The 22,393-nt window shown below is 52.1% G+C and overlaps 1 protein-coding gene across 1 annotated transcript in view; it reads right to left on the bottom strand.

Moving 5' to 3' along the window:
• utrn (utrophin) overlaps positions 1-22,393 on the bottom strand; it is a 195,696-nt gene that overhangs the window by 73,043 nt on the left and 100,260 nt on the right. The window lies entirely within an intron of this gene.

A 22,393-nucleotide genomic window follows, 5' to 3' on the forward strand; every position in this document is an offset into this window, starting at 1 on the left:
TGACACGCGCACGCATACACACACACACGTACACACACTCTCACACACACACACACACATTCTCATAAGGAAAACGCACCAGTATCATCCACAAGATGTGTTTGTGGAAAGTGACACAGAGTTCACGCCGTAGCAGAACAGTTTGCTCATTCTGTTTATTCTTAATCGGCTACGACGCAAATGAACACTGAGACAGGTCCCAACGTTACAACTGCCTACTTTTTAAATCAATGAACACATTTTTTTTTAAAAACATGAATTAACTGCTACTGAAGCACTGCCGCACACCATACGGGCCTTAATGCGCCTTTAGACGGACGATGATGATGATGCGATCGATACGCGCGTCGTCTCTCCGCGTTCCGTTCCACAGGAAACGGAAAGAAGGACTGGCGGAACTTTCTGATTGGGCGGAGCGTGGCGCGCGGGCGACGCGGGGGAGGAAACGGCCGAGGCCGCACGGCGCTCTGCTTCCCGAGGGTTCCGGAAGGTTCTGGAATGTTCTGGAGCTCCGAGGTACTATGCCAGGGGTCGGCGCCCCCCCGGGGTCAGCACTGGCCGGTTCTTGGAGCGCCTCCCGGTCGGGTTCCCAGAAACGGACTCAAGGCCGTCCCGTCCCGAGGAGGAGCGGAGGGAGGGCGGCGGCGGGAAATTAGGCAGTGATTGCACAGGAAGGCCTCTCCCCAGCACAATGCGCGACCCAGCCGCTCCATTGTGCTGAATTGAGACGGAGTGCGCCAAGCCGCCATTGTCCGCGTGCGTGAGAGATTCCCAGAATCAATCTCCATCAGGGCGGGATGCCAAGTGCGGTACATTTGGCACACCTTCATTGAGCGGCGGGGGGGGCGGGGGGGGATTGGGGGGGTGGGATCGATTCAAACTCAACTCAGCCCGTTACCCGTGAATTAGCTGAGAGTCAGTTAATGAACGGAAGAAAGCCCACAATGATCAACAAAGAGTTTTTCATTCATGAGCTGAACTTCAGTTCGCTTTCAGCTAAACCAAAATGGAACTGGTCTGTAGTGCCATTTGTGTGGCTGGTGTCCACAGAGTGAGATTCACACACACACACACACAACACAAAAGTACACACACATGTACGTTTCCATTTCTTAAACACCCATCCCAACCTTACAGGCCAAACGAAGCAGACCAGGCCACAGTGGACACTCAGAGCTCAGAGCACAACGTTTCCCCTTCTCAAACGGCGAAGCGATCGGCAGTGCTGAAGACTACCCCCTCGGCCTTCATCACGCATGCCCCTCCCCCCTCTCCCTACCTGATACAGATCTCCACCCCGTAAACATTTACACAAACCCAAAATTACGCCCCTCTGGAGGGGGGGGGGGGCGTGCTGGAGCCACAAACCCAAATATACTTAAAGGCCCCAGCCCCCGGCTCCCCGCTGGCCACAGGACCGCTATTCTCCCCGGAGAACGCCAGGCCCCGCCCCCTCTCAGGCGAGTGACCCCGTGTGCGCTGTCGCCGCCAGCAGGGAAGGAGAGACCGGAACATTCCAGACCGCGCCCCTAAAGAGAGGGCGGGAGTTAAAAAAGAGGGGAACCCCGCGCACTTTAAGACCCCGGGCCTGCTGTGGGAATCGGGGGTTCACAGACGCTAACGGGACCCACTCTGCGAAATACATTTCAATTTAAAAAAACCCCACTGCCGCTGCTCCATTAAAAATAATCGCCCCGTATCTTTACTAACCTGGATGATAAATTTAGAGTGCTCTAATTCCACTGAATGCCGCTAAAAGGGCTGGAGAGAGAGAGGCGGGCATTTTACCTGACCTCACCGCCGGGCGCGGGAGGTGTGAAACGGCTCCTTCTGCCTCCACCTTCACACTCACACTCCTGTCCTACAGAGCCTCTGACTCAGCGCCACTGAACCCTTTCACTGGAGAGAAGGCTTTTTAGAATGTTCTATTTTCAAAATTCTAGAACTCCACTGCTCTCAGTCACCAGTAGTGATTGTTACATCAGCATTAGAATGTTCCCTTAAGAACATTCTAATCACACATTTATGACCTCACAGCTTAATGGGTTAAACAGCTGGGTATTTCCTGAGGCAACTCAGGTTAAGTGCTGTGCCACCTGGGACTCAAACCTGCAACCTCTGGGACACGAGCCTAGAATCCCGAACTACAGCGCCGTCCCAAAACGGGAAGTCCCGGCACATATACCTGTTCCAGTTTCCTGAGCAGCTCCTGCAAGCCGTAGTTCAACCCGATCATAGTCTGCTTTTTTGGGGCTCCTGTGTGAGCTACGTCCGTTTTTGAGGTTCCCCCCCGGTGCTGAGCCGCTCGCGGTCCGGCGTAATCCAGGCCCCCCGGGGCAGACAGGTTCCGCTAGGGGACCGCCCGTGTTTTGCCAGGTCGCATGGTAACGTCATCTTCCCCACCCCCCCGCCGTTCAGCGAGAATCCCCAAAGTTTCTCCAGGGCTTGCGGGGGTCCATGGCCTCGGGGGTGGCAGAGAGGGGGGTAAAGATCTGTCCCGTCCTGGTTTTCGGCAGTCGCTGGAGTTCTCCCCGGCACCGCTCCAATGTCCCGCGGTCTTCAGGCTCTCCCCACCAACAAAAAAAAAAGAAAAAAAGAGAAGTGTGCGTCCAGGCCCCTGTTCCCAATTACCCTTATGAAAGGGCTCTGTTCCCCCGACAGCGCCGGGACCAGAGAGCGAGGAACTCCAAGGACCAGAAAAAAGAACCCAAAATAAGAGCCAAAAAAACAGCAAGAACAAAACAGGCCAGCGGTCCTCGTCCACTCAGCTGCGACCCCGGAGCGCTGCTTTTTCGGGGAAGAGAAGAAACCGAGGGAGGGAGGGAGAGAGAACCGGCGCTCACGTGAAGACGAGGAAGTCCTGCGGTCTCGTGACGGGCTAATCGCGGCACGGCGAGCGGTTTCGGGGGAAGAATGCGCCTTTCTTCAGCAGGGCCGGGGGCCGGGAGCGGGAGGGCCCACGGGACGCGTGCGTCCGGGTCCGGGGGGGGGGCGGGGGCGGGGAGTCAGCCCCACCCGGGGAACGCCTGGGTCTCCTCCCGTGCTCCTGTCCTGCCCCGCATCACACCGTCTCCTCGCTGTCTGTCTGTACGTCTCTCCGTGCGTCCGTCCGTCCGTCCGTCCAGGAAGACGCGCTCAACAGGCTGTGGCCCGGGCCGGTCGCTGGTCTGTGGAGATCCCTCCGCTTCCAGCAGCTGTTTATTATTTTAATACGGAGTCCCTCCCTACCCCGGCCTCCCCCCTGCCCCCCCCTCCCCCCCAATCACGCCCCACCCCCTCCCCCCAGCCAAGCACACTCCCATTTCCTGAGGCCCCTCCTGGCACTACTTCAGTCTGCCCCCAGATGACAGGAGGTGCGTGTGTGTGTGTGTGCGCGCGTGCACTTGTGTGTGTGTGTGTGTGTGTGTTGTGGGGGTGCACAAAGGGCCAGGCTCTTCTCTTACCCCTGAATTCCCAACCTGTTGGACAGTGGGGGCCCGTGACAGTGTAAGCTTGTCTGCCAATAGAAACATCCATTTAAAAAGTTACAGCTTTGCGTGGGTGGAGGGGGGGGGGGGGGGGGAAGGGGGGTCCAAACAGAAAGGCTTTTCATCATATTTTCCTTTCTTTTCTTTTTTAAACTCTGTTATTTTCAGGCCCAGTGTTTTCCCAATACTCCCGTTCTCTCTCGGAAAACACAGTGCCTCAAAAGCCCCGGCACAAATAAAAGGGGACCGAGCCAAATTGAATTATTTCTGTTGACTTAATGGCGCAATCCCTCATTTGCCGTGGTTACGATCAGAAACTCCGGAACGCGCAGCCGTAAAATAAACGGCTGTACGCTCGCCATCATCCATTTCCCCCCAGCGCTCGTTTGCGAGGGGTTCGAACGCCTCCCTCTCCAAATGAAATGAGTAAGCGTAGTGTGAAGGTTAGGGAACCGGGCTTGTAACCTGAAGGCTGCGGGTTCGATTCCCAGGAGGGGAGACACAGCTGCTGTACCCCTTGAACAAGATAGCTAACCCGAATTGCTTCAGTAAAATACCCAGCTGTACAAATGAATACTATGTAAAAAAAAATAATAATAAATGCCGAAATAAGTTGTGCAAGTCGCTCTGAATAGGAGAACCTGCCAAATGGCAGTAAAGTAATGCTTCTGGTTACCAGTTCAACACAGGACCCTTCCCTTAATTTGGGTGGTTTGTACAGATCTGACATGTGCTCTGAATTTTAATGGAGACCTTGTATGCTGTGAGACCTGCTTGAAAAAGTAAGAAACAAGACCCGAGTAGAAACTGAATATTTCAAGGACACCATGGCAGTGTATCATGTTCCCATAATTGCTATATTTACATTTCTGGTTTAAAAGCTATGCCACATGCACAAAATCAATATACATTTTTTTTCTGGCACACAAGGTTCTCTTTCTTCTCCCCAAGCACAGGACTTTCATATGTTTCCGACTGAAATGGAATATATACTGCAATATATTTATGAATTACGTCGGCTTTTCGGATAATAATGACACTTATACTTCACAACAAAGTATTTACAAATAGATATTGCAACATCTGGAAGCAGCAATAATTTGTGTGATTTGTGTACTTTCATATATTGCAAAGTGAGCCAATATGTTCACAAATAAAATTCCATTTCAATACTCTCACAATATATGTCACTTCTGTAAAAGGCGCACCAGTAAAAGCATCACGACTGAAAATGGCCTGTCTTCGAAAACGGTAACTGAAACCTTCCCATCATGCTGCCTGGTGTGACCTCACAGCTCTGGGGGTGGAGGGGGGGCCCGGTAAACGGCACAGAGTTCCGCCACCTGAATCCGGCACAGCTGTGCAGACAGAACCGGAGGTAAAAGTTTCGTCATTAAGGAGATTAACGCCATCTCAGGGAGCTAAGAGTACGGCACTCCGGGGAGCTTGGGGGGGGGGGGTGGAGGGAGAGGAGGAGGGAGGGAGGGAGAGAGAGAGGAGGAAGAGAGAGACAGATAGAGAGCAGTTAAGAGTGCCACGCACATCTGCCTGCAATTTGTAGTGGGAGTGGTCTGATCCAAAGCGCTAAAAATCCTAAAACACCTGCATTTCAAAGGCACTAAAAATGCTAACACACCTGCGTTCCACAGCGCTAAAATGCTAAAACGGGCTCTCCAGTCAAACTAAACGCAGAACAACCCGGCGAGGGGCAGCGTTCGCCGCACAGACATTCTTCAGAAAACAAGCCCTCCTGACACGACATTTCAGGGGGAAAAAAAAACAGACTCCATTCATTCCTGCAATGTGTGCAAAACAGGGATGGTACAGATATTACGGAAAGTATCTCTAAAGAAAACAAAACTAGGACAACAAATATTTCCTTCATAAATATTTGAAAACCGCAGACAATCCACAACGCATTAGCGAATGCCGGGGAAAACAAACGCTCATGAATATTATGAGCAATCAGAAATGCAGAAAGGGAGCTCATTTAAATGTGTATTAAAAAAAAAAATGCTGTTCTTTGTTCACAAAACAAATTAAACCCGAACGCACGGAGTGTGCTGATTATTCCAGCCTCGTCATGTCTGACGGCTCTATTAAAACTGGGTCAGAGAAAGGCTTCGTGTGCGCAGGGATCTCTCCCTTATCAATAGTGCATTAGATCAGCGTTAGCACGTTAGCACGTTAGCACGTTTTCCGCGAGGGCCGCTTTGATCATCAGGCAGAACTCTTCCGGGGGTCCCGACAGCCCGACCGCGCAGGCCAAACGAACACGGGTTTTGACATTTCCACCCGACGCGCGTGTTCGCTGTTCTTATTGGCTCTGGCAGAACTCGCTCTCTCTGGCCCATTAGAGCAGCCCCCCCCCCACACAGTTCCCATTCGCTGAGGTTTCGCGCCTTCTTGAAGTGCCTTTAACGAGCCCGCGGGGCGGGGCAGTTAGCCGGTTGGTTCTGTGGGCGGGGCAGTTAGCCGGTTGGTTCTGTGGGCGGGGCAGTTAGCCGGTTGGCTCTGTGGGCGGGGCAGTTAGCCGGCTGGTTCTGTGGATGATCAGTTAATCGCTCGGTTCTATGGGCGGGCAGTGTATAGCCCGGTTCAGCGAACGCCCATCGACTGCACTCAGAAAATCAATAGCGAAATGTCACGTGCATGCGACTGCTGGACAAACGCTGGAAAGGCTTTGCTGCGAAGCGCATTTTCCTGCGTAGCGAAAAACCACTTAATTCCCCCGGCCGCACATTTCTGTAAACGCCAGTGACATTTGCCGTTCTTCCGCAAAGTGCTCATCACTTTTAGAAGTCTCGCCACATCCCACGGTCAAATTTGCTTTTCCAGGGGCGGGGGGGGGGGTGATTTTTGGATCAATAGCCATTTGGACTCGTGTGTAAATGCGCGTACGCTTTGCAGAAAGATGGTTATTTTTGCCTGCACCTCTGCGTGTTTGCCTGGGAGAAACCGCTATTGTCCGAGTCTGACGGACGTCACACAGTCAGGGGAAAACTTTATCTCCCCCCTCAGATGGCTAAATAGCGAGCAAAGGTTGAATCTGAGAAGCAAGGCAACTGTACCGGAGAACGAAGCTCTGTGACGATACGCGTTCTCGCAGTACCGCATCGCTCTCGTGTCAGCGATCACACGATTCGTCGCTCGCACGCATCACGCGGCTCCTCAGCGCATTCACGACCGATTCGCCGCTCACGCATTCACACGACGCTCGCCGCTCAGCGCATTCAGATCTGCTCGCTCGCGCATTCACGCGCTCGCTCGCTCAGCGCATTCACACCGATTCGCTCGCTCGCTCAGCGCATTCACCCGAGTCCCTCGGCATCCACGATTCGCTCTCGTCAGCGATTCACCGATCGCTCGTCATCTGTCAATTTCTGGTGGATGGAAGGCTGTATGTTAAGCGAGCGGCAGCACTTTGTATCCGCGAGTGAAATGCAGTACTGCGTTCGCGGTCGCCCCAGCGCGCTACAGAGTCATTGTCATTCGGACTAGAACCCGCAGCCACAGAGGAATCGCTTTCATTCAGGGGTAATTCAGCTGACAAATTAGCGGCTTAAGGGCTTTGCCCGCCCGCCCGCACAGAAAGCCAGGGGATGTGGACAGACAGACAGACGGCTCTCACTGTGTAAATCCCCATCCTACTCGGTGAATGAGACGGGGGTACAGCAGTGAGACAAAGCACCAAAGCTGTGGGACGGGTTAAAGACAGATATCAAGCAGACCTCCCAGTTAAAGGGCAAAGCAGCCGAATCCCTGGAAAAGGATGGAGCTCTCCGCAGGATTAGGGTGCCCTCGAATGCCCTCGCATTTCAATATTTACACCCTCCACATCAACCCAAACGGCTGCAAGAGAGGAAATTAAAGTCTGCTGCAGAGACTTTAGGGTTATAGAGATAGAATCAAGCTCCCCAGCGTGTGCGCGCACACACACACACACACACACAATTTGGCGCAGGAATAAACCACACTCTTTAGAATGTGGAGAGGGGGTCTGCTGTAACTGCAGCTCTGTGGGGGCCGTCTGTGGGTAAATGCGGGTGTGTAACAGAGAGAGAGAGAGAGCCTGATGAGCTCCCACAATGCACTGGGACCAAAGCCATCCCCGGAGGACCAGCTATCTGGGCTCTATCGCAGAGCAGCATTCCACATGTGCGGCCCCTCCCTGAGCGGACCGCACGGGTCACTTCCTGTGGGCGTGGCTCTGCCGTTATCGCCACGGCTGGGCTTCCTGTTAGGGTGATAACAGCGTCCCGTTTGAAGGCACGATCAAAACTGCCCGCCACACAGATGGTGCGTGTGTGTGCACGTGTGTGTGTGCGCACAAGTGTGCGTGTGTGTAAGTGTGTCTACCGTATGTGTGCATGTGAGCAATACCCTGCACACTACGCTGCTGCATCACTGTGTAAACTATGAGAGAGAAAGAGACAGCGAGACAGACCGTGTGTACTGCGTGTGAGTGCTTGTGTGTGTGTGTGAGTGTGTGTGAGCATTTCTACCTTTAATCTTCTCTCAGGTAGGTGCCTCGTGGACATTGTGAAATAACCTCCTCTAAAAGCCCAGCAGACAAGGACAAAGAGCCCAGGATCTGAGTCTGTAACAGAGTCCATAACTCCAGGGGTCTTTTCATATTTCTGTCCATCCAGCCTCCCGCTGTACGGGGAAGCTGGGAAACGGAGTTTCTCAGCGTGGTCTCCTTTCCAGCCACAAGCACTGCCCGCTTCCCTCTTTAATACAAGCCATTTCCCAGGCACAGTTTAACAGGAACATGGCCCGTTTGAATTCTGGGTGTGTGTGTGTGTACCTCGCTGCTTTGAACACAACCCGTCTGAATTTCAGGTGTGTGTGTGTGTGTGTGTGTATGTGTGTGAATTCAGCTTGCTGCTTTGAACACAGCCCGTCTGAATTTCAGGTGTGCGTGTGTGTGTGTGTGTGTGTGTGTGTGTGTGTGTGTGTGTGTGTACACCTCGCTGCTTTGAACACGGCCCGTCTGAATTTCAGGTGTGTGTGTGGTGTGTGTGTGTGTGTGTGTACACTTCGCTTGCTTTGAATTCAGCTACACGCTCACGGCCGTGAATTTCAGTGGTGTGTGTGTGTGTGTGTGTGTGTACACCTCGCTGCTTTGAAGAGGCGCTATTCAGGCTAGGGCTGACCGACGCGTAGCTAGCGAGCGTAGGTACGAGGCGGTGGCGCCATCTGCAAGCTTCAGAGCCCAAACGGCGGGGACAGGTGGCTCATTAATAATGCAGCAGATATGCAAATGAGTGACTTTGAAATGTATCTTTTTTTCCCCGATACCTTCTGGTGTATTAAAAACAAGGTAATTAATGCAGGTCTGGGAATCACAGACACGCAGGTTACATGAGAGATCAGTACAGGTCACTTAGCAGCAATGCTAATTTGTATACCTGGCTATAATTGGGCGATACTTATGATTGTAGTAATTAAAGGGATTGGCTGTCCGGATTCATTTATGTCTGATCAATGGTGGAAAACCTGCACAAGGTTCACTTATTCAACTGAAAAACACGTGCTTCCTTATGCAAATGTGATAAGATGTACTGAATAGGGCAAAACATTTTCTAAACTAAGAAAATAAGTTCTGTTGTATTTTGCAATATTTTAATATTTGCTCATATTTTGTGAAGTGTTGCAATATATCTTTATGATGCATTCTCTTCCAGTGTATTGTCAGGAGGGTGTGCGTGGCATTTTCACGAGGGTGTGTGTGCGTACGCGAGCGCACGATTGCATTTAAAAGGGTAAGCAAACCAACAGGAATCCATCTCCCGGAAATTCATCACTGCATGCACTCTTCCAGCCAATGATGACAAACCCTGAGAGCCACAGCTTTTGAGGGGGGGGAGGGGGGGGGGGGAGCCATTTTGGCATTCTGGGAAATTCAAATTAAAGTAAAGTGTAACATGTTTATCGTGGTGGAGTAATGAGACGGTGATTTGGGACGAAAACAGGGCGGAAAAAAACAGCTGTCACTTCAGGTAGAAGCAGAGCCAGCCAAGCCTCCTCTGGCTCTGAGTGGCTGGCATGAGGACAATGCTAAGGGGAGTAAAACTAAAACACAGTGTTGACTCAGTTAAAAACTAAAACACCGTGCTGATTGAGGTAAAAAAAAAAAAAAAACTAATGACAGCATTGAGTCAGGTAAAGCCTAAAATACAACGCTGAGTCAGGAAAAAGCTAAAAACTAAAGCACAACAGACAAGGTAAAAACAACAGAATCACCTAAGTTTAACAACAAATACAATGCCAAGTGAGGTAAAGACTAATCACAACGTCAAGTGAGGTAAAAACTAATCACAATGTCAACTGAGGTAAAGACTAATCACAACGTCAAGTGAGGTGAAGACTAATCAGAGTCGAGTGAGTAAAATAATCAATGAAGTAGAGGAAACATCACGTGCCAAGTATATATCATGGCGCAGAGGATGAGATAATCAAAGGGAGTTTAAAAAAGTAAAGGGAAACACAGAAAGTGAAGATCAGTAAGGAAAAATGAGGAAGTAATGAGAGGAGAACTAGGTGCCAAGTGGAAGAGAAGGAGACAAGATAACGGAGGAACAGATGGGAGGAAAATGGAAGAAGAGGGATGGAAGAGGAAGGAGCAAGGTGGAGAAGAATGGAGAGAAAGATGGGGAGAAGCGAGGAAAGGAGAGTGCAGACAGAACAGGAGAAAGGAGGGGGGGACATAAAGGGAGGATGGGAATGGAAGTCCAGAAGAAGGAGAGGGGGACTCCGCGAGGGGGAGGAACCGTCCAGGGAAAGCTGGCGGACTCCGCTGATCGCTGCGTGACCCAGATAGGAAGTGCCGGGTGACGGGCCGCAGGGGGGGGGGGGGGGGGGGGGGGACAGAGGGAAACGCCGATTAGGGTTTGTTTGAAGAGGATGAGAAAGAGAGGGAAAGACGGTTGGCTGGCAGCAGAGGGACAGAACCCAAAACTCAACACACCACAGCTTTCTAACCGCCATTTTGAGCCGCGTATAGCCGGACTTCAGGAGGATGGGATAACACGCTGTTTCTCTTTAGAGCAGTGGTCCAACCCTGGTCCTGGAGAGCCACAGGGTCTGCTGGTTTCCATAGTGACTCTGCACTTCATGAATCAATTAGAGCAGTTGATTACACAGTTAACTCAACTCCACCTGGTGTCTTGGGTCTCCATTGGGTGCTGATTTTAAGGTGAAAACAAAAACCAGCAGACCCTGTAGCTCTCCAGGACCAGGGTTGGAGACCACTGCTCTAAAAACTCCCTGGGTCTCTTTTGGCCTCATATACACATACGAGGACAGGCTCAACAAGACGGCCATCAATGTCACAATACACGCAGCGTACTGAGAAGGAAATCGTATTTACGTATCGTTAATATTCAGACAAATGTCAGAGAGTCAAACGCAACAATAACAGCAGACCGTGGGAAAGGAAGGTTCCTGAAAAGGTTTCCATGGAAAGAAAACATCCTTCACACCCAGGCAGACTGTAAAAACCACACCCCCCCCCCCCCCCTCCGAGCGTGCTCCTATTTCAGATAATAACCGCAAGAACATTTTTACTGCGCGTACTTCGACGATCCCGCCAATCGATATCTAATCAGCATCGGTCCAAAGTTATTTATTCGCTTTGAGCTACGCGTTCCGTTACACGCGGCTATATCGCGAGCGATTTACCGAGGGCCGTTCCGGTTTACAGCGCCTTCTCGCTCAAGGATGCCGCAGCTGTGCCACAACACTGGATTGAAACCTGCAGCTCCGCGGTCGAGTTCCTCCACCTCCACCGCTGCGCCACACTGTTCCTGTATCTCAATCCTCCAGATTTCACTGTTACACACAATCACTGTCTGGCACGATCCCCGTCAAAACCAAGACACACGTCCACAGCGTTTTACGGTTCATGCAGCAGTGTATTTATTTTTACATTACATTACAGGCATTTGGCAGACGCTCTTATCCAGAGCGACGTACAACAAAGTGTATAACCATAACCAGGAACAAGTATGACGAAACCCCTAGAGAGAAGTACCGGTCCAAGTACAGGAACAACCGCATAGTTCAACCTGGACCCTGGTGGTTAAACTGATTAACACTAACAACGAGAACGGCAACAACGCAATCTATGGAAAAATAAAAATAAATAAAGATACAAGTAGTCGTTAAGACTGGCGCATCAACTAAGTCACCTATTAAACAGCTGCCTAGTTACAACCCTAAGTTTAGTCATTTACAGGGGGGGAAGGGATGGGGAGAGGTGCAGCCTGAAGAGGTGGGTCTTCAGTCGTCTTTTGAAATGGGTCACAGTCTCAGCTGTTCTGACCTCCACAGGGAGGTCATTCCACCATCGTGGGGCCAGAACAGAGAGGAGACGTGTTCTGGAAGTGCAGGTGCGAAGAGGGGAGGTGCTAGGCGTCCTGAGGTAGCAGAACGGAGGGATCTGGCTGGCATGTAGGGTTTGAATATCTTTTGAAGGTATGCTGGGGCTGATCCCTTGACTGCCTGGTATGCTAGAACCAATGTTTTGAATTTGATGCGAGCTATAACAGGCAGCCAGTGGAGGGTAGTGAGCAGGGGAGTTACGTGGGAGTGTCTGGGTAGGTTGAAGACCAGACGAGCCGCAGCATTCTGAATGAGCTGCAGGGGTCTGGTGGCAGATGCCGGTAGTCCAGCCAGAAGAGAGTTGCAGTAGTCCAGGCGGGATAGAACCATTGCTTGGACCAGGAGCTGGGTTGAGTAGGTGGTGAGAAAGGGGCGGATTCTGCGGATGTTGTATAGGAAAAATCTGCATGCCCGGGTTACTGCTGCAATGTTGTTGGAGAGGGACAGCCTGTTGTCCATCATCACTCCGAGATTCTTGGCGCAGGGTGATGATGTCACTACGGTGTCCCCTAAGGAAATGGAAAAGTCGAGGAGGGGAGAGGATAGAGCAGGAATAAAGATTAGATTATTTATTTATTTATTTATTAAAAAGGGCTTAAGCTCAGTGAAATCAGCATAATGTAACCTGCTACGCTGCTGCGTGTTTGATGGGAATCTTTACGAAACGCAGCTCCAGTGGGTGTTATAACCGCCCTTCTGTGCTCGTACTTTGGGTTTTCTTGAAGCGTCTGAAAATGACAGTCAGAAAAAAAAAAAACAAAGCCTTTCACGGAATATTAGGGAATTACTCATCAGCTCTGAAGGGTACTCGCGCACTCGGTTGGCGAAGTCTTCAGACAACGCCGCCCTCTCCTTTCCAAGGAAAACAATACGCGGTGGAAGCAAACACACTTCAGATGAAATATCAGACTCCCCCCCAGCCCCCAGCCCCCCCCCCCCCACTCCAACCGGCTCGCAATTTCCCCAGAACAAGCGGGAGCTTTTTCTTTTCGCCGTCTTTCAAATTAATATTGAGAAAATATTTTTCCACCCCCCCAAAAAAATTACGCCTCAGTAAACAGCCCCGAGGGGAGTGGGGTGGGGGGGGGGGGGAGGCGAGGCGCGGCGCGGCGCTCGCGCGGGCCGCCGTGTTCCGAGAGGTTATTACATCACAGGAGAAACGGAGCGCAATCAAGGACCCCGCCGCAGCCGAGCGGAAGGGCTCTTAAGCCTCGTGGGGGGGGGGGGGGGGGTTATATTACCCATCAGGCACTGCTTCTCCTGAAGACGGCGGTGTTCCAATAATGGAGCAGCGACGGCCGCTGCTGGAACGCCTTCTCATTATGAGACTCTGCAAGCACAGAGTCCCAGAACACAGTCTGCCAGACACTGCGCTCAGGCTACACAGCCTCCACAACAGAGACTGTGCAAAAGGAGCGCATCCAATTTACCCAGAGAGAGAAAAGGAGAGAAGGGGGGGGGAGAAAGGAGGGGAGAAAGACAGAGAGAGAGAGAGAGAGAGAGAGCAGTAAGCAGAGACACGCGTCTCGTTATCTCCATGCTCTCTGAGTTATACTGACAGTGTTGAGCCGTGTGTGAGAGGCAGCTCCACGGAAACCCGCGCGTCAGCACAAACGCCCTCACACAGGCGTGCTCAGGTCACTCTGGGCTCCGTCTCACGGGCGGGTGAGTCTCTTCAGCCCCCGATTACCCCCCCCCACCCCCCCACCCCCGATCACCCCACCCCACCCCCCCCCCCCCCAGCCCGAGGTTTTATTTACAGCAGCTCGGCGTGCCACATCAAGGGGAGAAAAATACCTGCCTAGCCTAAAAAAAACACAACCTGAACGAGGAGAAAGGGCTGAAGAGCAGTTTTGGGGGAGCAGATTTTCAGGTGAAAATAGAAGGCAGTTAGGCAGGGTGTGCGTGACTATGCTCCAAAATGGTGGATTTTGGGGTGTGTGTTTGTGTATGTGTGTGTGTTTGGGGGGGGGGGGGTTGTTGGATGAGGGCGCTGTGGAACATTTGGTATCCTGTAAATGGACCGAGAAGAAGACCCCCACGCCCATGCAGGGAAGCCGCTGTTGGGTCGCAAATACACTCCCCCCCCCGCGCCCAGGGGACCTGTCTTTTGGGCAGGACGGACAGTCCTGCTGGGACCCTGGGCGGAAAGATAAGAGAGGAAACCCCCCCCTCCCCCACCCCACTCCCAAACCAACAGGAACAGGGCTATTATGACCCTCGTTTATGATGGTAAAAAACGCCGACAGATGTAAACAGTTCGGCTCACTGTACTGCAGAGTACACTGCCTGCCTTCAGTCCTGAAAAGCCCGGATTCAGAGCCTCAAAAGACCTCCGTGAACTGAACGTCGATAATGACAGCCTGAAAGATTTCTTTGTCATTTTTTATTTTTATAAAATGCCTTTTTTCTTGGGGGGGGGGATTCAGTTCCGGACCGTGAGGCACGCAGGTGCTGTGGCTTCGCCGTGGGTTCGGGAGCTTTAAGCTGGACCCCAGAGGGATGGGGTACTGGAAAGATCTGGAAAAGATTGCCCCTTTTCAAACCGCGATCAGATCAAACGGCAGCCCCAGTCAGGGCCGGTTTAATCAGCAGTACCCCAGTCCCCCGGGGGGGGGAGGGGGGGGGGGGGATTGGGGGCTGAAGGTTTTGGGTTAAAGGCGGCCAAAGAATGTGATGGAATGCACAGTGCTGTTTGGGGAGGAAGGGAGGAGTGGGGAGAGTAACAGTGCAGTGTACCGTTTATTGAACTGGGCTATTAAATCTGAGGTTGCAGGTTCGATTCCCCTGATGTGGCACAGGCTTTACACACTTTGTGAGTCGGTCAGTGTCCTGGGGGCACTTTCCTTCTCCCAGTCCCCCCCCCCCCCCGCACCCACACAATCCCAAATTAGGTATGGCTGGGGGGATGAGGAGGTTTGGGGGGGGGCAGAAGAGAGGGATGAGGGCAGTGAATTATCCACCAGGAAAATATATGACTTCCTTTGAGGGGGGGAGCATCACACCTGACCGTCTCCTTGAAGAAACGGCCCTGACCCGCCGCGGCTTCTCACTCTATTATTACCATGGGAACGTGGGCGGGAGGATTAACCCCGCCGCCTCACCTCTCCCGGCTCCATCACACGCGCCATGGCAACCAGGTCCTCCGGCGATTTATCGCCGCGGTAACAGAGCGGCGCTGAGTAAACCGCCGTCGGCGGTAAAGAGCGAGAGCGCTGGAGCGGTCTCCCGCGGAGACCGGGGGGGGCGGGGCTCCCCGCGAAGCGAAGTCTCACAGAACGCGCTCTCCCGTGTGCGTGACCTGTACCCCCCAGGCTTTTCGATTTCGCGACACGTCGCAGGCCGGTGCGGGGGAGGACGTCGCGGAGGCGAAGCGGGCGATCGTCCGGTGACCTCTGACCCCGGAAGGAAAAACAACCCACGCCACGACCAGAGAGCTGCTCTCATCACTCCGACTCGCCCACGCCATCACGATCACCCCCATCCGCTGGCGCCGGGGGCTACGGGTTCACATCTCACACTCGCTATGCCTCGAACCCACAGGCCCGTCCCCCTCCCTATATTGGGGAGCCAGGGGTGAAAATAGCCTCATATTCTCTGAGGTCAAATTCTGTGAGGTGGGTTTGGATTTAGTCTCTAAAAAGTTGGGGGAGGGGAGAGTGCTGTGCTGTCAAAATAAGTCAGAAGTAGGCAGTAAGTGCAATATATTCTTTTCTTTTTTTTGAAGTTCTAAAGTTCTGTTTAATTAGAAATCACCTGAGCAACAAACACAATTATGTCGCCTACGGCAGTTTTCTTCCATTTGTATTTTAATTAACTGCAATCACCTGCCACAGAAACTATCCATTAACCGTTTCTGAAAAAACTCCAAACAACATGTGCCGGTGGGGGGTTCCTGACTCAAAATAACCTGCGGGCCCTCCGATTACAAACCCTGACGATCGTACGTTTAATATGAACGTCAATTCTAGAAACATTCAGCCCCTTTCAGATCCTGCTTCAGATCGTTGTTGAACACCTCTGGGCTTATTCACAATCCTATTTATCCGTGATGCACACTTGAACAGCGCTTGATACCACTACAGTAGAACAAGGCAACGAGGGTGGCCGGCCAAATTAAATCTGACTTTGAAAGCGCTTCTGCTTATTAAAAACAAACAAATAATAATATACATCCACGTTAAAGAGAGTTTTAACCCTTTGAAGAGCAGGTTTTTTCAGAATATTTTTTTCAAAATTCCAAGTCAGTGTTCCAGAACTCCGTTGCTTTCAGTCACCAGCGGTGATTGTGACATCAGCATTAGAATGTTCGCTTACGAACATTCTAATCGGATATTTATGGTCTCACACTAGAGAAAGGGGGCCGTGGCTGGTCTGTAATCTGCCTTAAGTGTGGCGTAAGGGCGCGGGGCGGTCTGTGGCTCTCTGTGGGGGCGTCACCCATTCCGAGAGCGCTAAATTGGCCCGCCGTTTCCGTGGCAACGGCGGCGGCTGATTGCGGGTCGTCGGGGGGCGAGCCGAAGGGGGCGGCCGTCGTCGCGGCAGGACCCAGACCGCCATCGCTCTCCCGTCGCCACCCGTCCTCCCAATTAGAGCCAACGGGCTCGCGCGCGCCTCACACGGCTCGTTAGGGGGGTCCAGGCCGAGCGCGGAGATGCAGATGTCATTCCTGATGCACCCGGAGCGACGGGGGGGGGAACTCGCCGGCGACGACGGAAAAATAAATGAATAAATGAATAAATAAACGGGCGAATAAATAAGAGATGAAGATGAAGATAGGAGCCCACACCTCAGGGGTGCTGATAAATTCAGGCGCCCCCCCCCATGCCCCCCGGGTGTCTAAAATGCGACCGGTCCTGGATGGAAACGGGCGGAGGCTTTCGCCGAAGAGACGGCCGTCAGCGCGGGCGATGAATTAAATATTTTCCCAGAATCCCTCAGCTGCTGCAGCCGGGAGAATGGGGAATGAGCAGCCCCTCGTTACAGCTGTGGAAACGTACAGGAATAATAACAGGGGTTTTGTAAGAGGATGGAGATTTTTTTATATTTTTTATTATTAATTTAACCTTTATTTAACCGGAGTAGTCACGCTGAGATTGACGTGTGTTTTGCCAGTGAGCCCTGGACCCTGCATGTTTTTTGGGCAGCGGGAGGAGCGGGAGCACCTGGAGGAGACCCACGCAGACACGGGGGGAACAGAACCTCAGTCCTGCAGGGCCACGGTGCTAACCGCCATACCGCTGGTGCCCAAATGAAGCCGGACAGCCTGGATTACACGGACTGGGCGAAGAACAGAATCTCATTACTGTACTCCACCAGCGATATCTGCGAGTCTTAAAAAAAAAAACGGTGATACACGAAGAACTGGGACAGAAGCAATAAAACAGAATCACATGGGTCCATGTGGACAGAGCAGGTCTTTGCCAAGCACAAACTACCACACAGCCCTGCGATGGACTGGTGACCTGTCCAGGGTGCATTCCTGCCTCTCGCCCAAGCCACGGTATGACCCCCCCCCATGAAGAAAAACCCTGGTAACCGCCCCCCCCCCCTGCTGGTAAGCACAACATTTCTTGTTTCTCACTTCATGGTTGAGACTAACTGTTGCTGCGGAGGGAAAATCTCTCAGATCAGCGCGTCCATTACTCCTGCCATTGAGCGAAATGACAGTTAAGCCCAGCGCCAGCCGCGACTAAATTCCCATTTCGTTTCGGGGTACCCCAGCGGGACCCGGGCAGGGGGGGAGCGCCGGAGTGCAGCGCCGGAGCAGGCCGGGGGGGGGTGCAGGGGCTTATGGGTAATTCCCGCGGCGCGACCGCGGCTAACGGTGACGGATCGGCGGGACCCGGCGCGGCGCATACATTACCCGGCGAGGTGAGTCGCCGCGGCGACCGTCACCGAACAGAAGAAAATGGCGGCGCGGCGGGTCAATCTAATACGCGGAAAGGAAAGAGGAAGGCGCAATTCACAGCCCTGACGTTTTCATTTACATTCATTTAAATGGCCCACCCACTCCCCCCCCCTCCCTACCCTCCAACTCTCTCATTCCCTCCATTCCCCCACCCCAACTCCCCCCTCCCCCCCCCCCCGCCACACCACTGACAAACGGCAAACTTGAAAAGCTGAAAAGCCCGCCCGCGTTTGTTTAAGCTGAGCTCATTTGGCCGGACTGCCCAGTGCCAAAGAGACAGAATGGCATGTATAAACAGCCCAATTATAGTCTGAAATCACAGGAATCGCCCTGAACCTAATTAGACTAAACATCTACAAAAAAACGATTTTATTATTATTTTTTTAATGTTCCATTCCGTTTGATATTTGAAGCCTCTGATAATTCCCACGCAAATGCGGGCTCCCTCTCACGATTTTTCGTCGTCGCGCAGGACGTGAAATCTGGGCTCGGGGCGAACGCGTGCCGTCACAGACGCCGAAGCGCTTTTCAGAACGCGGATGCCCTTACACGGAGAGCTCATTTCCGCCGCCCCCCTTTTCCAACTCGTGTGACACACGACAGCAATTCCGTTCAATTCCATTTTATTCCGTTTGTAAGGAGCGTTTCCTTTTATAAAGGACGTTGTCACAAAGCAGCTTTACAGAGACTCGGGCCTGAGCGACGCAGGCAAGGCCGCGCACCGCGAACAACAGACACTCAACACTCCGCTGACGTTGGTCAGCCTGAAGTACTGAACGGAGTAAAAAAAAAAAAAATTTTTTTAAATAAGAACATTTTAAAATGGAGTGTCATGCAATGTCCAACAGACACACAGTGGCGTTGTCTGTCATGGGGTTAGCAAGCTACGTTTCCACAAATTCACCATACGATGGGTGAAACATTGACCCCCACTGGATTGGTTCAGAGACATCTCTAACCGTTACGAGACATCTCAGGACTAAGACTCATTCGCCATCGCTTAACGATGTCATCTCTGCATCCTGATACACAAACACACACCATGCTGCATGTGTTCCCAGACCAAAAGCTTCATATTTCTCATACACACTAAATACGATGTTCTCCCACTGCCGAACAAAAGAAGACTACACTCATTCTTTACCCGTATGAGGGGTAATCAGGGCATTTACAGGGCAAATACACATCAGCGCATTCACCGCAAACGACACAGCACATCTGCAAGAGGGGCTCTTCCACGAAGTACACCAATCAAAAGCCAGAGACGGGGGAGTGGGGGAGGGGGGGGAGGGGGGCACAAGCCGGGGGAAAGGGTCCCGTTTCAGAGGCGGCCATTTTTTCGGGACGAGCAGCTGTTTCTTTAATTCCCAAACCGATTAACGGGAAAAATAAAACGGAGAGAATTCAGAGCCGTGCCGTGCGCCAGAGTCAGAAGCAGCTTGGGGTTTAATACCCTCTGAGCCGTCCCGAGGACGCACGCTAGGGGAGGGGAGGGGGGAGGAATGGGGAGGGAGGCGGATAAGATGCCGAAAATCAGAGATATACAATTCGGGGTCTTGAGCCACGTCCTCAGGAGATCCGGAATCAGCCCGGAATGCCGACGGGAGGAAGATCCGGAAGTTCTGAACACCGCGCCCGGACGAAGCCGCGCGAACCCTCGCGCGTGGAATTCCGGCAGGCGAAACCAGGAATCTGGCGTGGCGTCGGGACCCGCCGTCCCGTCCGCAAACGGGAACGCACGCCACGTCCGAAGGAGGGGGGAAGGAGAGAGAGCGCCCGGGCAGGTAGACTTCAGCAGCGATCCGGGGGGGGTGCAAGCGGGTCACAGAAGCTACAGACCACACCGTACCGCAGACCGCTCAAACGCATTAGACCACCAATAGGGATCCGCCTTTCCATCGACCCGCCGCGTTGAGTGCACTTAGCGCGCGGGGGCGCCGGGGGAAAATCGTCGGCTTTGGCGGACTTCCCGCCGCGGTGAGTTACTAACGCGGAGGCGCTGATGCAAGAGAGGGATAACCGACCTATCAGGAGGTCTGTCAGCGGACCTCCTTCTGAAGGGACGGCCCCCCCGCATCCACGCACAGGTCTGAAGGACATCAAATCTCTACTTTGATCTTTGTATTACAGACTACACACGTTTTTTAAATTTTTAATTTACAGACACCACTGTTCTAATTAGCCGAACAACATCAAACAAGGTAGCGTGATTATCGGGTCAGGGAAAAAACGAATACATTAAAAAAGGAAAAAATAGCGTAGCCACGGATACGGTTACGCTTTAATGTCGGCTACTGAAAGGAACACGTTTATTTCTGTTTTTTGTTGTTTTTTTTGTAGGCGCACGGGCGTTAGACAGAGGGTGGCAGACCGAGCCCCCAGAACCAGAAATCGGGGCCACGGGGGCGACAACACACCGCCAACCAACGAGCTGATCGTCCGGCCTGGGGGCCCGGGAGAGGCCCTGGCGAACATGTCGGGTTCTCTGGCGACTTTGACGAATACTCCGCTGCATAAATCCCCCCCCCCCCCCCATAAACAGGTGAAAAGAGAGAGACAGAGAGAGAGAGAGAGAAAGATAGAGAGATAGAGGGAGAGGGAGAGAGAGAGAGACAGAGAGAGATATAGAGATAGAGAGAGACAGAGGGAGAGAGATAGAGAGAGAGAGATGGAGAGAGAGACACAGAGAGAGAGAGAGAGAGGAGAAAGAGAGATAGAGAGGGGGGGGAGAGAGAGAGACAGAGAGAGTGAGAAGAGAGAGAGAGGGGAGAGAGAGAGAGAGAGATGGAGAGAGAGACCAGATAGAGGAGAGAGATAGAGAGGATGGAGAGAGCAAGGATATAGAGATGAGAGCAAAATTGGGAGGAACATGAGAAGAAAGAGTGGGAGGAGCAGAGAGGGATCGTCTGTGGCAGCAGTCATGCATTACTCACATCTCAAAGGTGAGCTCTGACACCCAGGTTTTATAGTTTAATTTGCATGCATTAAACCGCGTGTCATCCGCCATTCAATTACCGCTTAATCCGGGGCTCTGCTCTCTCTCTCTCTCTCTCTCTCCCTCTCTCCCTCTCTCTGCCCTCTCTCTCTCCCTCTCTCTGCCCTCTCTCCCTCTATCTCGCTCTCTCTCTCCCTCTCTCTGCCCTCTCTCGCTCTCTCTCTCTCCCTCTCTCTTCCCTCTCTCTCCCCTCTCTCGCTCTCTCTCTCTCCCTCTATCTCGCTCTCTCTGCCCTCTCTCTCTCTATCTCCCTCTCTCCCTCTCTCCCTCTCTGCCCTCTCCATCTCTCTCTCTCTCTCGCCCGGCCGAGCGCCACATTGTCTGCGGAACGCGGTGGGAAGGGTTCCGTTAACACCTCGCCAGGGAGGGCAGCTCAAGCAAAGAGGTCACATGCTATTGAGGCGCACACGCGCAAACTCATAGGCGCACACACGCACACGTGCGCACACATAGGCACACACACGTGCGCGCACGCACACACACGTGCGCACACATAGGCACACACACATGCACCCACACACACACCTGGCGAACAAGCTGAGCTACGCCTGCGTGGGTGTAATGTAGGTTACCACGGTGATGAGGGCATTTTCTTCCCATCCTCATTCTGGCTGATCTGATATTCAAGGTATTAATTACTTTAGGTAATACGTGTGTGTGTGTGTGCGTATGTTCTGCTGTGTGTGTGTGTGTGTGTGTGTGTGTGTGCGCTTCACTCTGGCTCAGCATCCTGAACCTAGTGAGGCTGAAACAGTTAACGTTTCAAGGGCAAAGTTTCTGGTGGCTAAGATTCCCATTAAGGGCAGCTAGATGGGAGATAAGTGTAATGTTCTCTGTCTGCCCGGAGGCCAGTGGGAGGAACATCTGATGTGCAGGCAGAATCAACCGTTAACAACCCCCCCCCCCCCAAAAAAAACCCTGCCACTATCTCCCAAAACTGCAGTCCACTTCCACCCTACCACATGACACACATTAGTGCTGATAACTGACATTCCTTCAACATACCCTGACGAATTAGGTAGCAAAACGGACACAGGAAAAGGTCATTTTCTCTCTATCTCTCTCTCTCTCACTCTCACTCCCTCTCTCCCCCACTCCCTCCCAACAAAATCCCAAGTGAACTTGAAAACACTTTAGCTAGTTATGTTCCCTGCTGAGTTTAAGTCCGAAGCCGGTCCGTTCAAGTTTAGCCAAGCTCCCTGTCATTTGATAATTACATTTGGTACACCGAACGGAAGCATAATAAATCAAACTCTGGCACGTACGATTAATTGCTTACATAATTTTTTTTGCGTGACTGCAAGCTTGACTGGTTTGATGCCACAACCCCATTAGCGAGCGAAAACACTGATGCACCGGTGAAGTTTCTCAGAGAAAGTTTCCAAGGCACGCTCTCCGGATCGCTGGATAGTTCAAGACAAACGCGAAGAAGGTGCTCAATTTGATATAAAATGTAAAAAAATAAATAAATAAATAAATATATATATATATATAGAAAAAAAAAGTGAGAGAAATTAAATTTAAAAAAAATGTACCTTGCCATTCTTAAGACCGCCATTATGCAATGTCCAATAAATCTGAAATCATGAGATCACCAGGATCCTGAAAAGGCCTTGACCTCCAAACGCACTG

Source organism: Anguilla rostrata, chromosome 6 (genome assembly GCF_018555375.3).
Source record: "Anguilla rostrata isolate EN2019 chromosome 6, ASM1855537v3, whole genome shotgun sequence".
Classification (NCBI taxonomy): domain Eukaryota; kingdom Metazoa; phylum Chordata; class Actinopteri; order Anguilliformes; family Anguillidae; genus Anguilla; species Anguilla rostrata.